The 13,372-nt window shown below is 39.1% G+C and overlaps 1 long non-coding RNA gene across 1 annotated transcript in view; it reads left to right on the top strand.

Annotated features, from left to right (window-relative positions):
- LOC113604649 (uncharacterized) overlaps window positions 1-13,372 on the top strand; it is a 201,166-nt gene that overhangs the window by 56,508 nt on the left and 131,286 nt on the right. Inside the window, exon 4 of the long non-coding RNA XR_008295855.1 lies at window positions 4,318-4,422. This is a non-coding gene — a long non-coding RNA (uncharacterized LOC113604649). The remainder of the gene's footprint in view (window positions 1-4,317; window positions 4,423-13,372) is intronic.

Here is a 13,372-nt window from a genome sequence, read left to right as displayed (position 1 = left end):
TACCATTGGAAATAGGCAGAACTGCTTGTCACCACTCACCCTGACCTTTCAGTCTGTTTCACTGTGAATTAAGGACAGTGCTGTCCCTGGAAATTGCGTAATAATGAAGTACTGCCCCTAAGTTTTTTTTGTATGCACAGTTTACTGGGTCTGTGGTCATAGCTAACATGGAGGAAAAAGATTACTACATTTCTCTCCCCGTGCCCCTTCCCTAGGACAAAGAAAAGAAATGTTTTATTACCAGACCAATTCATATTTTCTTTTGTTTTCATTCTAATTCAACAAAACCACTGAATCATCTACAATGTGCTGTGCTCTGAGAGGCATGCTGGGTCAGGTGCTTTCAAATTTTTTGACCTAAATCCATAGTAAGAATTACTTTTAATCCTGATCTATTATATGCAAACACTGCTTCCTTTATATAGATATAGATATAGATATAGATATAGATATAGATATAGATTAGATATGGATATAGATATAGATATTTAAGTGCATACAAATATATAAATATGCATATTTTCTTTATTATATGTGGTGTTCTCTGATACTTTATATTCTGTTTCCATCCTATTCTTTTTGTTTTTGATGCTTGTTGCAAACCATTACATATCATGCCCCAGGCTCTCTGCCTCCACATGATCACTGGGTATAACTTCCTAAAAGGTGCCTGACTGTAGCTACTCTGGCTGGTTCTACACGGCTAGTTTGCCTGGTACAGATGAAGAGATCCCGTTCCCAAAATTACCACGGTCCCAGTTAGGGCAAAACTAAGTTGGACTTCTTTTTACCTGTCACCCCTCACATATTAGAACATCCTACTGGCTTCTCTCCAAATTATTTTCCAGCTGACCACCCCTCACCATCTCCCTGACCATCGCCCCAGTCCAAGCCACAATTGGCTCAAAGCCCCTAAGTCTTCCCTTTTACTCCATTGCCCCCTTAGGGTCTTCCTCACGGAGAAGCCAAAGTACTCCAGTGAAAATGTCAGTTACATTCCATCACTTTCCAGTGGGCACCCTCCAGTAGCTTTCTCCCATGGCACTCTGCATAAACCAAACCAGATCCTGGCCCATATCTCACCCTGCACTGTGTGGCTTGGTCCATCCTGCCACCTCTTCAGTCCCATCTTGTATTTCATTTCCTGCTACTTGCACCTGCCCAAGCACTCCACCCTTAGACCAGTCACTTTATTTTTCCTCAAAACACCAAGCCCTGCCGTGGGGCATTTTCAGTTGTCTGGAGTCTCCCTCCAAACTTATACAGTGATTTACTTATTTGTCCTGCTTGTTGTTTATTGTTCATTTTCCATCTGTTAGAAGTGAGCTTCCCAAGGGCACAGATCTTTGTTTTACTCACTGGTGGTATATCCAAAGTATCTAGAAGAGTGCTTGACACATTTTGGGTGCTTCTTTTTTTCTTTTTTTTTCTTTGAGAGAGAGAGAAAATCTTAAGCAGGCTCCACTCTCAGTGTGGAACCCCACCCGACATGGGCTCCTTCTTGGGACTGTGGGATCAGGACCTGAGCCGAAATCAAGAATCATATCCTTAACCGACTGAGCCATCCAGGCACTCTAGATTTTGGGTGCTTCTTAAATGTTGATGGTTGAATGCAAAAAGTGCTAACTATCATATTAATACTGTCAACATAAGCTACTCTTGCCTGAACACATATACAGCAATCACACTGCTCCATTTTTTTTAGCAGCAGACAAACCACACTAGTCATAGATTTAACATTTTGAATACCAACCATATAAAGTAAGAGTGAGAGAAAAAAAATGACAATCAACTTTAGTATCTTTGTATTGGGTTAGTTACTAATCTTTTGTAATAAATGTTTCTCAAAAAAACACTTAGTAAGTTATGAAGCCTACTATCTATGTTTCAGGCTGTTTCCACCATAATCCAACTGCATATTTATGAGAGGTATTCAGTGCATGTTTTCTAGAAAAGAAATTTTTAAAAATGCCTACTTCAACATTTCAGAAAGTCATTTCTATACCTCTGAAGGTACAGAATGGAATAAATTTGATTCATCTAACACTGGTGCCAGAGAACCGGTTTGCAACGTGGGGTCTTTTTGTGCCCTCCTGGATTGTCATTTTTCATTCAGAATATTCAGATGAGCCCCTTCAAAATCATGTAGGTTATGTATTTGATTATTAAACTTGCAGACCAGGTAAGCGCAAGAGTTGACAACCTTTAATGATAATTCTCTGCCCATATTAGCCATTGTTTTCCTATTCCTGCAACAGTCTTCAATTGTGTAATCAGTTAGGAGTTAATTCAGTTCAGGATTAACCTCTAAGCCCAGCCTGAGCATTTCTCTAGTGTAATACCACTGGGGATTAGCCAATGCTGGATTCTGAGTTCAGAGATCAGGAGCAATGAGGAAAGAAAGAGGGTAAAAGAAGATTGCCAAAATAAAGGTTGGGTCGCTTGGGTATGTCTGCTTCATCCCCTTCACATCTATAAAATCTGGAAGACTAGTTTATTTTGGAAATTAATCTTTCCTTTAGTATACATTTCATTTTGCACAAAAAATGGTTTATATAAAAATGTCTGTACAAAAGTTGCCATGGTGTACGTTGTAGGTGCATATATGTTATATAAGGCATAAGGGGTAAAATACAATGTGGTTTATATTTCTTCCCTTGGGCAGATTCCAACATCCACCCTGCCAAGCAATAGGCCATCAATCTCTTCTTTGTTTAGCTCCTTTTGGAAGCAGTAAAATTTGTATGATTGACACTTAGAGAAGTCTTCAGGTGGTCATGTGTGAAAGCATTTCAAGTCCCATTATTAGATGCTAGTTAGCTCTTCCTATGAGTGCTATTTAATTAAGTGGGAAGCCATCTTTACCGTAAACCAGAGAAGAATGTCACTGTAACCTGGTTAAGAGCATGACCCTGAGTTAGTTTGCCTGGGTTCAAACCCCAACTCTGCCACAACAGAATACTACAGACTCAGTGGTTTCGATAGCAGACTTTACCCCAGGAGTGTAAAATCGATGTGCCGGCAGTGTTGGTTCCTGGTGAGGGCTTTCTTCCTGGCTGGCAGACAAGCAGGCTTCTTGTGACCTGTGTTCTGGGCACACACACTCCTGGTGTGCATTTTTCTTAGAAGGACACAAGTCCTGTTGAGTTAGGGCTCCACCCTTCTGACCTTATTTAACCTTAACTACTTTACGGGTCCTGTTTCCAAATACAGTCACACCAGGGATTAGGGCTTCAACACATGAATTTGGCAGGGGCCAGGGGGACGCACAATTCAGTCCATAACAAGTCACATATATGTTGCCCGGAGCACATTTGCAATAAACGCTAGCTCTTATTTGTGATACAGTTTTACTTTTCTCCCCGATGTGTATAGGAGTCCTAGTTTTGCCATTTATTGTTTGGGTTGGTTAAAATTCCCATTTATAAGCAGAGGCATATTAACATGAGTAAACCCCAATTAGTGCATTTATTTAAAATGATAGTAAATGAAGTTTCAATTCTAGTGAGGTGACTTAAATGCAGACGTCAACACTTCACCCATTATTTTATGTAATGGATTTTAAAAGGCGCTTAACTTGAATCCTGTACAGGACATCACTGTCAGCAAAGTATGGCCTGTGGGCTAAGTCCAATCTGTGGTTTGCTCCTGTACAGCATGTAAATTAAGAATTTTTTTTTTTTACATTTTTAAAGTGTGGCAAAACAAACATACACACGTGAAAGAAATATATGTAACTGAGGCCTTCTGTGGCTCACAGAGCTGAAAATATTTACTATTTGGCCCTTTACTGAAAGACTGCTAACCTCTGCTCCATGGATAGAGTTAACCCAAGCTCTTCGGGTATATCCATTTCTTATAAGGTGGCACCTCCCCTTTCCTCTACCCTGAGCAAAGCTTCCCAGCCCCAACATTTTCTATCTTACTTATTTTGGAGAGAAGTAGTCTACAGTCCCTGTCCTGTCTCACCAACTTCTGAGAAAGATACTGAATATAATTTCACCTTTTCTTGGTTACTGTGACCCAGTGATGGCCTTGGAAGTGAAGAAGGATCCTGGTGGTTTTGAGTTATTTTTCCACATAATATCCTTTCTGGTCAGGTTAGGCCTGTTATTTCTTGTCACTGTTTTCTGTCCATCTTTGAAACCTCCTCGTCTTCTGCTTCCAGTCTGCCTTGGTCTTGGAAAAGGAGAAAAAAGAAGACACTATTAAATACATTTTTATCTATAAGATTTCATTAGATTCTTTTCATATGTTAGCTCCTTTAATTCTCATAGTATGACTTTGTGGTTAAATGTCATTATTTCTACCTTGCAGATTAAGAAAAGGGTTAAATTTATTTGAATCCGAGCCCAAGTCCTTCTGGCTCCAAAATTCAAGGCCTTTCACCAAAGAAACCCAAAAACCTGGCTGACTTGAACTGTAAGTAACATATAAACAGACTAAAATGATGCCTTTGTTGATAGTGCCCAGTTGTAAAGTGTTCTAAGACATCTGTTTTGTTTTCTTCTCAGTTCTTAGCTATGTTCTATGGTTCCATTGTGTGACAGACAACTTCCAAATTATCGAGGTGCTGCGATGACACTTTTTTGTTCAAATATATCCTTGGCCACCATTCATTCAATGAATATTGAGTGTTTTTCAATAGCGGCGCACATCTGAAAGTATGTGAAAGGATATTTATTGAGATGGAGATTTACTTAAGCTCGCTTTGTGTATTTCTTCCCCAGTGAGGAGCAGGTGGGCCTCATTGTTCTCTCTTGTCATACTTAGGGAAGGATAGGATTCCAGGAGGAAAGCAGAGCTCTTTTAGCATCCTTTGCTAGGATAAACCAGTGGGATGGAAGCGGGGGACAGTCCCAGCAGCTAAGAGGAAAGAGAGAAGATTCCCTGCTGTGTTGCAGGAAAGGGAATTAGTAGTTTTTGTTTGCACATGTCATTTAAAAGATCTGGACAGGGCGCCTGGGTGGCTCAGTCAGTTATGTGTCTGACTCTTGATTTTAGCTCAGGTCATGATCTCCTGGTTCATGAGTTGAAGCACCATGTCAGGCTCTGCGCTGGGAGTGCAGAGTCTGCTTCCACTTCTCTCTCTCCCTCTCTCTCTGCCCCTTCTCCACTTGTTTTCTCTCATGCTCTCTCAAAATGAATAAATATTAAAAAAAAAAAAAGATCAGGAAAAGCCAGACATTCATTCGTGTGTGTGTGTGTGTGTGTGTGTGTGTATGTGTGTGAATTTAGAGTGAAGGGCCGAAGGCCACACCAAAGGATCCTCTTGGTAGACACATTGAAGCTATAACGGGAATTAGAAAGCACACAGAGATGGTGGTGTTTTGTTTCGCTGGGCAGAAGAGATGGCTGCAGATTGGGGGCCACCCTGAGAAGTGAACCACATCATTCAGGCAGTGGTGACCTTCTCTGGCATAAATCATGGCAGCGTGGGTTCACAGCAGCACTGGCCCCGTCAGAGGTTGGAAGTGTCGTTTGATTTGAGCATGGGCGGGCACTCTCCCCAACAATGTGTTTGTGTGGAATTTTGGCCCAGAAACCCAGAATGACAAGACAGAAGAACATAGTCCTTTATTACTTTTAAATCAACATATTTTGTCTTTAAAACTCCATCTCAGTTATTACTGGGAGCCTCTCTCCTTCCCTGGGTTCCACAAGATTATGAGAATTTTTTGTGGTATCTAGCAATTGGGAAAAGGACTCTTATCTTTAGGTTACCATGCTGATATACAGTCTCCTCTTCATCCCAACCAGTGGGTCCTTTCAAGTAGCCAGTTCAGGAGCCTTCTGTTACTTTGAAGGCCAAAGATACTTTCATAAATATCAGGATTTAAGAATTCAGATTCAACCATAATCACAAGATCAATTCTAAAAAGTATTATGTATTGGTCTTTATTTTTCCTATTTATAAACATATAATTGATCAAAGCGGATGAGTAGAAAAATCCAGAAAAGTACAAAGCGAATAAATATTACCATCTGCAATACATATTCTTCCAAAAATTCTTCCCTACCGAGATTTTTTTTTTAATATGCAGAGGTAATATTCAAAACATTGAACTACCTGCACAGCTTAGACACCAGCCAATCAGAATAAAGCCCTGGCTGGCAGTGGAGAAGGATCTTGAACCTTCCTTCCAAACTCCCCTTTCAGGCTTTACTTCATAGCTGCTTTATCTTGAGGAAGTCCAGATTTGCCATATTTGGGAGAAGCCATGGGTGGTGGTGGCAGCAGAGGTTGTGGCAGTGGCAGTGGCATTGGTGGGCTTGTCGGTGCATGGGCTATTTACCAGCAGATACAGAATTCCTTTAATAGTCTGACAACTGGTATGGGTTTATGGCTACCTGTACCAATATGTACTGACAGAGTTATTAGCCTGGAATGTATTACGATTCCTTATAGTTGGCATTGTCTTCATTTAGCAAAATTTAGTGAACGTTTGCCTGTAGCATAATACGTTCCTACCAATGAGTACTTTGTAACTAGTCTTTGGGGATGCACTACAGACATGTCAAGATAAGATTCCATCACCTCTTGCAGTGGCTGGCTGGACATGTGCCACCAGCTTCCAGAACCAGTATTCTCCAGCCCCCTTGACTGTTTGCCCTCGTGTGATATAAAAATACTGTCATTTTCTTCACGTCTCATGATGTGAAAAGGGTTGTAAAGAATTGCTTTACAACAAGGTTTTTAATGGGAACATATCATCCCATCATATGATTATAACATGGTTAACTTAACCAACCCCCTATTAGTGGACTTTCATCTTGTTTCCCATTTTTTCAATATTTTATTTTACTCCTAGTGGACATAAGTAAACATATATCTGATCATTTTCTTAAGACAAGTTCCCAAAAGAGGAATTTTGATATACTGGGTCCTCTTTAAGACCTGGACACACAATATCAAGTTTCCCTACCTTGCTGTGAGTACCAAAGAACACAGGCTCTAGATCTAGAATACTGGTATGTGCATCCCTGTTCCATTTCTTTTTTAAAAAAATTTTTTTTCAACGTTTATTTATTTTTGGGACAGAGAGAGACAGAGCATGAACGGGGGAGGGGCAGAGAGAGAGGGAGACACAGAATCGGAAACAGGCTCCAGGCTCCGAGCCATCAGCCCAGAGCCTGACACGGGGCTCGAACCGCGAGATCGTGACCTGGCTGAAGTCGGGCGCTTAACCTACTGCGCCACCCAGGCGCCCCATGTCCCATTTCTTTATTAGTTGTGTGATTCAATGCCTCTGTGCCTTAGTCTCTTTGCTGAAAATGGGGATAATCACAGTATTTATCTCACTTAACTGTCATGAGGATCAAATGAGTTAGGAGTTCTTAGAACAGTTCCTGGCTCATCGTTACCACTCATTAATTGTTAGGTATTTTCTTTAGTAGTTGTAGTTTTTGTTATTTTAAAGTTTGCCAATTTTCACTCCTCCGGGAATATATGAGAATGTCTTCCCTCTCATAATCCCAAGGGCACTGGGAATTAAGTTCTTTGCAATCATTGCTATAATATAATAGGTACTTAAAGATTTTTCTTTTAGAAAAATGCATTTCAGTTACTTATGAGATTGAATATGAGGTTACAGTCTTTGAGAGACATACATGTTTTGTCTTGTGCTCACTTTCTGTTAGGCTGTTTGTCCACTTCAGGGATATTTTTACAAATGGAGAATGTTCTGGGAGTCCTAGGCAGCCTCTTACCCCATTCTGTATAAAATAAAAAGTAGAAATGCTAAGGTAATCAGAACCTCATGGATGTATCTAGATAGGGAGCTGCGGTTTTATAACCTTGGCTGCCCATTGTAATCACCTGGGAAACTTTAAAAGCTGCTCACGACTGGACCACACCCCCAGAGATGGTAATTTAATTGGTCTGATTTAATTACCTGGCATAGGGATTGTTAAAAGCTCCCCAGGTGATTCTAATGTGCAGCCAAGACTGGTGTAGGTGGATACTGATTAATTCAGGGTCAGCTGGGCGTGTCTGTGAGGCGGGGTGCTGGAGAGAATGACGTTCATAATCAGTCAGTTCTCCACCCCAACTGAGTCAGTTGCCGCCATGTAAATCGGCTAAGACTGAAAACAAAACATGCAATTCTGCTAGACTTTGCAGTATCTTAAAATTTTTGCTCTGGATAGTTACTTTCACTTTCAAATTTTTCTTTTTCTTAAAAATCAACCCAAATGTCACACTTACATTTTGGTGGTGGAAATGATCACTACATAGCAGATAACTTCATGCTCTTGACTCTTCCTACTATGTTGTGTTTGCTGTTGATGAAGCAAACAATCACAAAAGGACTACATACAAAACGGACTGGATAATATGCACCCTGTGTACAACAGCTTTGATCTTTTGTCTTACTTGGGGGTATAAGTGACTTGAGATTCGGCATTTTAAGAAGACTTCCTTTAGACTAAAAACTACAAACTGAAATTGTCCTTGAACTGGGAATATTCGGTTACGATGTGTTTTTAAGGGAAAGCTTTAAGAGTAGCTTCAAAGAAGTCAGAAACTTAAGAGAAGGACAAGAAGATGCTGATGTGTTAGTAAAGTCTACATTATTTGCTTCTGTGGTTTGGAGATGTAAATAGAAACAGCTACGGCAAAGAAGTTCTATAATTAACTTTCATCCTGATTCCAAAAGTTGCTTATTTTAGAGCTATTAATAGTATATAACAACCACTGTTTAAAACTCTGGGTTTGAATTTTCTGGCACTTTAATGAAAAAATTAGTATTTTCAAGCTTTGTGGTTTCTCTAAAGTCATGTGCTAAACAAGTCGAAGTCCTCTGTTACTGAAAGGTTTTTGGGAATGGTGAATGCTCTGGTAATTTTCTTCTTCCTGGGCATAGTTTTCTCTAAGAGTCAGAGCATGAGTTTAAATCAGAAATTAAATAAATTACTGATCTAAACCGTGGGTCTAGTTATAGACAGACACTGGAATTTAGACACAACAAATATGCTCTTTAAACACAGTGACCTTACCCAGTTGTTCTTCCAAAACCACAACAGAGAACAATCTTGCTCAGTTAATCATGTCTCCTTAAAGAAACCACCACCTAGAAGGGTGTCTTTCAGAATATATTTGGCAGCAGGATGAGGCAACCACATCCTACCCTGAAAAGTGAATCCTCAATATTTCCCTTCAATCCAAACCGCCAGTCAGCATCAAATCCCTTCCCTGAGCTCACCAAATGTGTTGTTTCATTATTTGTTTTTATACTTGGGTGAATTTCTTGTAGTTCTAAATCCTATAGGATACAAATTGAATCTGGAGAAAGACTTCGAATAACCGCCAACCATCCGCAACCAAATTTTACCCAGATGCAAAGTAGACCAAGTGGGCATAAGAGACACTAAGCCACGTCTATAGAAGAAAGAATGGAGTATTAATAGAGTCAAAGACCATTTATGGAATCCTTGAATTCCCATTTAACATGTTGCTAAGTTTCAGGAAAGAAATGTTAATCAGTGGTGACTGATAAAAGCAAGTCAGGTTACAGTTATGTTACTCTTTACATACCAGGAAAAAAAAAAAAGTTCTGGATTAGCCTCCTGGACACTATAGGGGAAATCTAGCCTGGTATACCCCCTAATAGGCAGATATGGCAGTGAGCTTTGGATAATATCTTATAGAAATCAGTCAAATAAAATTAGTTCTGGGTTCCTCCAAGAATTCAGGATGCTGTTTGATGATCACTGTGTGATCCCCCTGGATTCATTAGAACCCACCCAATAGAGACTGAAAACTTCCCAGTGGTGGTTCTCAATCTTTATTTCTCAGAATTATATGTAGGGAATTAAAAAAAAAATACCCATTCCTATAGCCTATCACAGAATGTCTGAATCATAATCCCTGGTGGTATATATTTTAAAGAAATGTCCATAAGTGTTCCTGATGCACAGCAAAGATGAACACCTCTGAACACAGGCAAATAGATGGGGTCAGGTTTCCCACAAGAAAATTGCTTTTCTGAGGACTAGAGATTTTTGAAGATTGGTTTAGATCATCTCAGCATCCTCTTCAGGGGATCTTCGGGATAGTCTAATGAACAAGATGATCACAGAAAGGACACTCTTTAATTGTAAGGGGTCTTTGAACATCAAAGTGCTGTGCACTTGAAAGCATTGTTACAACCAACTTTTTATGTAAGAATTAATTTAGGAAGTGACTTTTGTTTGTACTGTTTACATTTCTACTTTTAAAAAAGTATGATAACTCCTGTAGTTAACCTAGACAAGCTTCTATTTTCTATAAATATACATTTCATGTAAATATTTTCATATTTTTACATTCTATTATAGGCATTCCCAAGAATGTTTCCATTAGGAATTAATTGCCAACATAGCATACAGTTCATAAATAAATTTCATACAATTTATTTGATGAAAAGGAGTGTATATAGGAAGAGAAAGTTAGATCAGTATTTGTTAAGCTTCTCATATGCACTCTTTTAATAACAGATTGGTTATCATACTTTTTGCTGTTGAAAAAACTGAAGTTCAGATTAAGAGATATCTCCAACACCATACAGTTAGTAAGTAATAGCATCAGGATTTAAAATCAAGTCTGCTGATATATTTTCTAAATTGCATTATACTACGACAATCAGTAGAGAAGCAAATGTCCTTACTTGGTCCTTGAAAACATTTCGTTTAATAAGTTATATCCTGGAGGACTATTCTGTATTCACAGTATGGCCATAAAGATTACACAATTGGGTATCTAAGAAGACTTTTTCATCTCTCCTATTTTCCATGAAGGAGGATGTAGACATTTTAATGAATCTTTAAGGGGGTCCAATATTTTAAAATATCTACTATCTTCTTAAGTAACTAAGAAATAAAGTCAAAGGGTGAGGTAGATGAGAACCTAATTATTGCTTTTATTATGGATGAACTTTAGACCGATGTGTTAGGCTTAAATCTGAAGCAAAGTAGGCATTCTAAATTTAAATCCCAGTTTTAAACAGACTTACCTATCCAGGCTACAGGCAGTTCCCGTAACACCTGAAGCTTGAAGGACTAGAGATATATGTGTTCTTCTCTACCCAAGCTTCCTGTTAAGAGAAAATAAAGAGAAAAAGTCTAGATCTCTCCAGACTCACCTATCAGATGGGTCACTCCACCAGCAGTGGAGAAAGTCCAGCATTGCTGCAACTCAGGATCAGCCTGCACCTGGGAAAAAAAACATCAGAAGTAAAAAAAATTGTGCTTCTCCTGGACAGAAAACTATGCCAGGAAGTTTTTCATATAGCTAACAAAAACGTGTAAGGACAGACACAGCTAAAGTTAGAGTTTGTTCGCTGAGTGTAAGGAAGAAACAAAAGGCTACCATTTAATGTCATTGTTTCTAGGATACACAGATAAAACAAATATTGAAATTGAGGGTTTGAAACAATAGTGTTCAGTGTCAGAGAAGTTAATAATTAGGACATTTTTACTTAAAAAAAAATCCCATGCTTGCTTTTTATTTCCTTCGTCTCTTCTGTAAGCTTTGCTTTAAATAAGTATCTTTGAAGAAACATACTTCACAACAGAAACTGAAATTCCTTTTCACCCTAAACCCTCAGTTCTGTGTGAAGACTGAGACCCTGCAGAACCGACAGCATTGTCTGCTTACCTTTAGATGTTTTTTTGATTCTTCCTTCCGTGGTGTGTTTGAAGGCATTAGTTCCATTTAATATTTATAAACATGTGGAGTGTTTCTTCGGCTGATAGTCCATTTATACCAGGACACAAAAATAATTCATCATTAATATGCACTTAATTTGTTTCTCAAATTTAATTTCTAACAACATCTTACTCTTCATGAGTTTTTAGCTTACACTTTAAAAATGATGTATAATATTAAGGCAGATTTCTTTTTTTAATGTTTATTTTTATTTTTGATAGCACACACAGAGGAACAGGGAGGGGGGAGGGGAGAGGAGAAGGTGGAGGGGGGGAGGCGGGAAAGAGGATCTCAAGCAGGCTTTGCACTGACAGCAGCAAGCCAGATGTAGGGCTCCATCTCACAAACCTAAGCCTCAAGTCGGATGCTCAACCAACTGAGTCATCCAGGTGCCCCAAAGCAGATTTCTAAATTATTTAGGTCAACCTCCATGCTGCCTCCTCCTAAAACATTTTTGTATCAGTTTGCCTAAATTTGAGCCAACATTTTTGTCTGATTTAACATTTCAAAAATTATAGCAAAAACTAGAGCTGGAACACACTAGATCCAGGGCCCTCATTTCATAGGGAAAAAACAAAGAAACAAAAACTTGGACTTAAAAAGATTAAGTAACATGACAAAGACTGTGAAATAACTTACTTAGTAGAGCTGGAAGTGGAAATACATTCTTCTCACCCCTGAAAAGGTTTTTCAATGGGAGTTGCCTTGTTTTCCAGTTTACTTCTGTATTACATTACTAATTTCCAGTTTAAAAACTCCAACTCCCAGGACAATATTTCTCAATCCTGGTGGCTTTGTTTAGGTTGATAGTACAGTTTTTATTTTTTAAAAAAATCTAGTGTGATTCTACAGAAGGAAAGGAATGGATTTGTGTTGTCTTTATTGCTGTCTTTATAGCCACACACACACACACACACACACAGAAATCACATGGTATCAAAAATCTCGCAAAGCACTGGGTGTAGCTCCACTGGCTCTGATTTCAATACGCATTCTAACTTTCGTGAAAGATGTGCGCGAGCACTTTCCACTCACTGAATGTCTTGGTGCTTGGGTTTCTTTTCCCAGACTTGCTGCTTTGTTCGGGTTTGACTCTCATTACCCACATTTTCCGGGGGTCCCTTTGCCATTTCCAAAGGTACACTTCCGACTGGGAGAATTAGCTCAGCTTACAGAGTTGGGTATGGTTATGGTTATTTACTGTTCTTTGGTAAAAAGCTAAAGTGTCCCAGCCTGTTTATTACATTAGAAGATGTTTAAGTGCATTTCCTAAATAAGAAGCCATTGTTTTCCACTTGGCTTCAGGTAACTTCGAAATCCCCGGGGGTGATCGCGTCTGTTCTTGGAGGTTCTCCTTGTAGTCCGATGATGTAAAACAAATCTGCTTCTTCTCCAGCCCCATGTGGGTGTCTCTCCTTTCTCTCTTGTTCCCACCTGATTAAAAAAAATTCCCACTAAGCTGCTCCAGATCAGAAGGAAAACATGACTTTCCTAGCCAGAGATTTTTGCATTGACCAAGGCTATTTAGACAGTCAAATTTATCTTTCCAGATTTGAAATCAGGTTTCGTCCATCTCAGCAACAATGTTCATCAGTATGATGCAGCCATTATTCTTTTCCAATAGATAAGCCTGTGAATAAGGGTACCCGTGTTCAAAACTATCTTGATGCAAAATGCAACGTAACA

The sequence above is a fragment of the Acinonyx jubatus genome, chromosome B1 (assembly GCF_027475565.1).
Source record: "Acinonyx jubatus isolate Ajub_Pintada_27869175 chromosome B1, VMU_Ajub_asm_v1.0, whole genome shotgun sequence".
NCBI classification, from domain to species: domain Eukaryota; kingdom Metazoa; phylum Chordata; class Mammalia; order Carnivora; family Felidae; genus Acinonyx; species Acinonyx jubatus.
The sequence above is the reverse complement of the archived record's forward strand: the minus strand, read 5'-3'. Positions and strand labels throughout refer to the sequence as shown.